This window comes from Hibiscus syriacus, unplaced genomic scaffold (genome assembly GCF_006381635.1).
Source record: "Hibiscus syriacus cultivar Baekdansim isolate YM2019G1 unplaced genomic scaffold, ASM638163v2 tig00111848_pilon, whole genome shotgun sequence".
NCBI lineage: Eukaryota > Viridiplantae > Streptophyta > Magnoliopsida > Malvales > Malvaceae > Hibiscus > Hibiscus syriacus.
The window spans coordinates 2,457,649-2,465,325 of NW_024063201.1; the positions used below are offsets into that span (position 1 = coordinate 2,457,649).

The window sequence follows — 7,677 nt, forward strand, 5'->3', positions numbered from 1 at the left end:
GACAGAGACCAATTTTGGGTGTTTTGGGGGTACTAATCCTTCCCCAAACGTAACCGACCATGAATCCATTTTTATTATTAAAAATAACGAATTTTTGGTTAAACGCAGATCGGTTTATCTTTTAACTGATGTTTTCTTAAAAACTCTTTTAAAAGATGATTTTTAGGTATTCGACCTACCTAACCCAAAAGGCAGATGGCGACTCCCAAAACATTTCAATAAACGCAGATCGATTACGACATACTCCTTTCTATATTAGGATTTTGTCAAGCTCTCAACAACTTTCTGCCCGTGTATCAATTGCTACAGAAATGGCCCAATAGTGTCTCCTCATATCAGTGCACAACAACAACTATAGCATCAGACAACGTCACAAAATCAGGGTAACAATATCGAACAAAATATCATAATTAGTCCAATAATTACCAAATTACTCCCAACAGTGCAAGTAATGCAAACTTAACTAAAAATTCTAAATATAATCCTAATATGCTAAAGTGAAAACATAAACCTATGTAAAAATGCTCTAAATAAAACACTTTTAGATAGTTATCACCACCCGAAACCTAAGTGTTTCCTTTTCCTCACGCAACTTCAATGCAAAGAAAACTATGCTAAATAAAAATGTTGCCAAGCCAACTTAGATTTTTAATTGATTTTCAGTTCTTAGAATATTTTATTGATGCCACAAATGCAGTAACTTTAACTAATCTCAAATTAAGGAATGCATTTTGAGTTCGTAGAAAAAATTGATCTTACTCACTTTTTAAATTTTCAATGCTATAAAAATATTATCCTCACTTTATTTCATTGTTGGAGTCAGTGTATGGAATCTCCAGGATCTACTTTATTTATATTTCATTACTAGAGCTACTTTTAGGCACCTCTAGTATATAAATTTGAATATTATTTTTTTCTTTCTTTTTTTTCACTAGAGCTAGTTTTGGGAAACTCTAGTGTCCTTTTGTCCAAATCAATGCTACAACCAATGTTGGGCACCTCTAGCATGTTTTATTTAAAAAAATTGAATATTTACTATAATACCTACTAACGTCTTGAGATTTGCAAGGTTCAATAATTTCTAATGTCTCTAAGTATTAAAAGCACACACTCATTGTGTTAATGTTTTTCGTAAAATCCTAACCTTATCAAGAATCTAACTCATTCCTCATACATTTCACAACTAAAAAATCATCATCAAACTTCATCAAAAAGAGTTTAAAATTTTTATCAACTTCAACATCAACCTAATCTTAAAACAGCGAGAATATGAACAAAAATGGACCATGAACATGATAAATACAAATGCAACATACAAAAATGAGTGATATACCCCCAAACCTGAGATGTGTATTGCCCTCAATTCATACATAAATAAATAATAATAAAAAATATAAAGTAAAAGATGGGATAATGGACAACAGTACTCCCCTAATGATGTTAAAGACGATATGCAACAATGGTTATTTGGAACTCTGACTAATGTTGTGAAGCAAAGGTAGTAATAATAGTACGAACTGAGGATGATGCGATGATTAATGTGGAGGCATTACCTAAAAAAAACTCTAGATAAAAGAAGTAAATAGAACTAATAAATTAAAAAAACAAAATCTTATAAAATGATTTATTGAATGCATGTGAAAAATTATTTCATGTGTAAAATTAAAGTTTTTGGTAACTTCTCATGAGTCTTATTAAAATGATATCCCTTTTTGCTTGTCGATGGTTGTTTTGACATAATCATACAATTTCATATCCTTTGCACTTTTGGAATTGAAACATTGTTCAAAGTAAAACTCTTTCTTATTGAAATCAATCTTGAATCACATTTCTTCATTGTCGACATAGATATGTGGTGGCTTCATGGGATGAATTTTCAAATAAGAGTCTTCATCATCAAAGCCTTGTGAATCCTTCCTCATTGCCCTCATCGATGTTGTTTTACTTCGTACCATGGTATCATTTGTGGTGTTCTTCAAGTCCTCATGTTGGGACTCTGTAGTTGACATTAGTGATGTTGAATTATTGATGATGGCAGAATCAATGTAAAAGTATTGGTTCCCCTCTTGCTTGTTTGAGTCTTCTCTTTTCTGCAATAATATTAAAGAGTTCTTTAATGCTTCCACATTCATCTAATTTCTCTTGTACTACTGCTTCGATAATGTCAATAGCATTACATTTGTCTTCTTCATCGCATGACAATGGGTTGAACACATTGAATATAATTTGTTGGTCATTGAGATGCAATGTGAGTTATCCCTTCTCAACATCAATCAATGTTCATCCAATAGAAAATAATAGTCTTCCTAGAATTATGGGAACCTTTTATTGGCTTTACAGCCCAAGAAAATAAAGGCCACTAGATAGATAAATTTTTCCACTCGTATTAGTACATTGTCAATCTTGCCTTCAGGGAAGATAGTGGATCGACCGACAAGTTGAAGTGTAACTATTTTGGGTTGTGCTTTACCAATCCGAAGTTTCCTAAAAATAGACAAAGACATTTACTTATTGCTGGAGCCTAAGTCCCATAAAGCTCTATCTATGTATTGATTGCGAATAGTGCATGAAATAGTAAAATTCCTTGGATCCCTTAATTTTTGGGGAAATTTTTTATAACGATGGTTTTACACCCTTTAGTGAGTGCAACGGTCTCAAAATCACCAATTCTATATTTCTAAAAAAATGCCTCCTTCATAAATTTAACTTAGCTTGGCTTTTGCTCCAATGCTTCCAGTAATGGTATGTTAACGTGCAATTGGCACAACATATCAATGAATATTCTAAATGGTTGGTTCTTCTTGCTTTTCTAGAATCGTTGAGGAAATGGAGGTGGAGGTTTTAGATTTTGTTGCATTAAAAATGTTGGTGGCATCAAATGTGGCAATATTATAGGTATTACTGGTGGCAATGTCCAAGAATTACTGCTGGCAATGTTCAAGAATTATTGCTTTGTCCTGCATCCTTTGTTTTGGCATCAATATTGGGTATTTCAATCTCACATCCAACTCTTTTCTTTTTTCTTGTTGTCTAGGTTCCTCATCATTCTATTTCTTATTTTCATTATTTGATTTTTCAAGATGGAGTCCACTACGTGTTGTGATGGCTTTACACTGTTTATCGTAAAGAGTTTCTCCATGAGCTATCAGAACTTCAGTGTCACTCAGTAATGATCCTTGTGGTTTGTTGCTCAAAGCTTTGTCTAGTTGTCCAAATTAATTCTCCAATGCTCTCAACAATGTTGAATGACTTTGGATCAAAGCTTTATTCCTTTGATCCATCGATTCATTTCTTGAGATATACTCCTCCAGTAGAGAGTCAAGTGATATTGAAGCTGAGACTTGGTTAGAAGACTACCCTTGAAAATTTTGCTATATGTTGTGTTGTTGTTATGGCATTGCCTCATTATGTGAATACTGAAGGTGTAGCATTGGTTGTTCTGAGTATACTATTGCTACTGATAGTGTCGTGTATTCCCAGAATTGGATTACAATGCAATATTAGGATTGAAATAATTCTAGAAATTTGGATTGTAGGTGTTCCCATATTTGTTGACGTTGTTAAACCTGTTAAAATTTCTCATAAAATACATAAAATCATGGTTTTGTGGACATTCTAAAAAATTATGGTCATCACCACAATAAACACAATTAAAAAATGTATATTTTACATTGTAGATACCTCTAGGCTTTTACATTTTTATCATCTATTTAGTAAATTATATCACATGTGTGGTCAATGTGTTTAGAGTATTGTGTTCCATTACTACATCAACGCGTCTACCCAACATAATCCTTGTATTAAGGTATTAGTAGTCATTGTTGGAAATCCTCTCTATGATATCATAAGCTTCATTTTTTGACTTGACTAGAAATGTTCCATTAGCATAAACATCTACAATTATCCTTGTTTTCATGTTAAGTCCATTGTAGAATATCCTCATTTGCGTCTAATGTTGGAACCATGCATTGAGAATTTCCCTAGTAAATCTTTAAATCGCTTTCATGCTTCATACAAGATCTCATCCTCCAATTGCATGAAAAATGTAATTTCATTCCTCAACCTAGCATTTATGTTAGGAGGATTGAGTCGTAAGAATAACTTTTTTGACAAGTTCATTCCATGATGTTATAACATTTGGTGGCAGCGAGTTAAGCCATGTCTTATCTTTGTCGCAAAGTGAGTATGGAAACAACTTCAGCTTAAAGTTTTCTTTAGACACTCCTTGTCATTTGAATGAGTCGCAAACTTCCATAAATGATCGCAAGTGTGCTCTAGGGTAGTCGGTGTGCGTCACAATATATTTCCCTATTGATTGCAATATTTGGAACATCACCAAATTTTATTCAAAGTTGGCAGCATGGATGATTGGTCAAACAATGCTAGGATTCAAATCATCTAATGTGGGCACAACACACTCACAAATTTGCTTATTCCTATGATTGACGTTTTGATAAGTTGGCAGCATCGGAATATTTTGAAAAGGTTGAACTATTCTAGTATTAAGAACTTCTTGTTGTAGATCTCATACCATCAATTATTTACTTGATTTATGCACCCAAAAAACTATTAAAATATACAAACAAAAGACTATGTTAGTAAAAAAACAACTCTCAAAGTAATGACACTAGTCCCCGACAACTTTGCCAAAACAACTTAATGCTTCAAATAATGTAACAAAAAATAGTGCAAGCATAAACTACCATATCAAGTAATAAAGTGGATGAAAATTAATGTATCAAATATCGTATCCATAGAGGCTCGTTACTCAAAGAATAATTATAACACTATCTAAGCAAAATAACATAATTGTATGGGTGATGTTGGGAACAAAGCAATAAAATATAATAGCTAAAATAAATATGTGAATAATGATATGAAGGGAATCACAACAATGGAAATGAAAGAAGTTGATCAGCTCAAGCAAAAGGTTATGGTATTGTTAAACCCAATTATGTAATTAATGATGTCATAGTAATAAGATCAGTGCATCTAGCATTAATAGCAAGTTTTCCTCTCTCGATGGCTCCACCCAGAAACTCACAACTCTATATCTCTATATCCACTTATAAAAATTTACTAAGTATGCTACTAAAATCAATCAACTAGATCTCTCTATACGTTGAACTTAGAATCACTATTGGTGTGATAGTGACAGTCATTTCTCGATGCACTACTCACATAATGACATTCACCTCTCGATGAAATGGAGTGAGCAATTATATATTTCTATACTAAATTCCTTAATAAAACCGAGAAAATACCAATCAAATCAATGGAAAAAACTAATTAAACATGAACTTCATAAAATATATTTAAAAATAATAGCATCCAAGGTTTAACAATCCAACATAAATTTATGAGTATTTCAACTATGCAAAAATAAAATCTACCTCTCGGATTCTTCTTATTGTTAATGTCGTTGATGCTCTCACAAATCACCAGCCACCACCTATCGGTGTTATAACTTTTGCCTTCACGTCCAGTTCTTGTTTTTTCCCAATGTTTCCTAAGCAACAATGGTTTACGATAAAGAAAAGAGAATAATTAAAGAAAACCCTAAAAAACTCCCTTTTTAATTAGTTGCATCTACCTACTTTATATAATGATTAAAAACCCTAAAAATAGAGTTTAAGATCGCATGAAATTGAGAATCCTTTTCTACTAAGACTCCTTACTATATTAGGATTTTGTCCAGTTGTCAATAGTTTTCTGCCAGCGAATCGAATGTTATAACAATGGCCCAACAATCTTGCCTCACATCAGTGCATAATAAAAACTTCAACATTAGACAACGTCACAACATCAGGGTAACAATATTATGACAAAATATCATAATTAGTCCAATAATTACTAAATCACTCCCAACAATGCATGTAATGCAAAATTAACTAAAACATTCTAAATATGATCATATTACGCTGAAGTACAAACATAAACCTAAGTAAAAAGGCTATAAATATTAACTCTTTTGTAGAGTTATTAGTGACTATTCATCTTTGGCGATGGTGAAATAAATAGAAAAAATTTTACGAAATTTATAATAATATTAGACATGATGAATGAATGAATGATTCTATAAGCTTTAGAATATTGTTTGGATCAATTTGAAAGTATGTAATGGCTACAGTACTAAATTCCAAAGCGTAAGAATAACAAGTTTTATATTGAAATTATTTGGAATTGATGTGGACTGCTTGAATATGTTGTTAGAATCTTGAGTTTGAAGTTATATAGAAAGGGGTCATTTAGGATATTATGGAAATGTTGAGATGAATTCTAAAAGAATTCATTTTAATGATTAAATTATGAAAATTGTATATGTTATGTGAATATTATTTGAATTGTACATTGAGAGATTTGAAGTTATATTGTGAAGGATTAATGGTATTTTGAAGCATTGATATTGATATTGATAAAATGAAATGGAATTAGTATTATATATGTAATGAAAGAATTTTTAGAAATTTTAATGCTAATGTGTGCCTATATTAGTAAGATTACTAATATGTACTTTGACATGTATTTGTTTTGTAAATATTGTACATGACGATCATGATCGAAATCGAGATACAAGTGAGTTTAAAACTAAAAGAAAAGTACAAGAGTGAAGCTTATATCGTTAAGAAAAGTTTGCTAGTGAGACATACCATGTGAGTGCATTCGTACTTAGATTATTATATGTATGATATGAAGAACACTTGCGATGATTGAACCTTGAATGTTTTGAAAAATGAATATGTTTTGAATCGTATTATGATATCTTTTCACAATGTTTTGTTAAATGGTATTTGAATGATTTCGGGTATGTACTGTCAAATGCGCTATTATATGACATTTTGATATAACTATCGATATTGATATTTATTATAAATGGATGATATATGATTTTGATAAAAAAAATGCCCATTGTATATACATTAAGATTGGCTGGTATAATTGGCATGCCATAGAGGTGGAGTATCATCAGTTGCATTATGCACATAGTAAGTGAATTCGATATTATATTGCAAGTTGCATTGAGTACATGGTAATGTGATTTTGATACCAAGTTAACTTAGGGAATGGAATACATAGTAAGTGAATTTAGTACTATGATATTCCTGATTATTGATACAAGATGTGCTCTATAGTGCGTGTATATCTGTCTGGCACTAAAAGTGTAATATGTGGATACTAGTGACCTATGTACCTTGCATTATCATTTCGTATACATTAGGCTATGAATTGAATGAATATGAAAAGTAAATGTTTGATCGATTCAATTAAAAGTAAATCTTTCATCGAATACTGTAATATCCCAAACATCGGGTCAATGACTATAATATAAGGATTTAAAATTTGGTGGTTTAATTTGAATAAATTAAAAAGTGCAATGACTGATTTAGGAAATTGTGTTTAAGACTTATTACTAAGACTGTAAGAAATGGAGAGGCATTATGGTCTTTTAGAAGGAAATGATTTAATATTCTTTTTATTTGGGATATTTATTAAGGTTAAAAAGGGGAAATAAGATAAGTTGAAAGTTTAGTTCTCTTCTTTTTCTTCGTTCTGTCGTCCCTGTACGCTCCATAGAAAATGTAGGGTTTCTTCAAGTTGGATTTTCTTTTTGTTTATAGTTTGGTTTTGAAGCCTTAAATGATATAGAAGCTTAAGAAAAGCTTAAGAGTGATAAAA

General features: G+C 31.3%; 1 non-coding gene across 1 annotated transcript; it reads left to right on the plus strand.

Annotated features, from left to right (window-relative positions):
- Positions 1 to 3,958: 3,958 nt before the first annotated feature.
- LOC120172386 lies at positions 3,959 to 4,065 on the plus strand. The gene has a single exon (XR_005520965.1). It is a non-coding gene; the product is annotated as a small nucleolar RNA R71 (small nucleolar RNA).
- Positions 4,066 to 7,677: the final 3,612 nt, after the last annotated feature.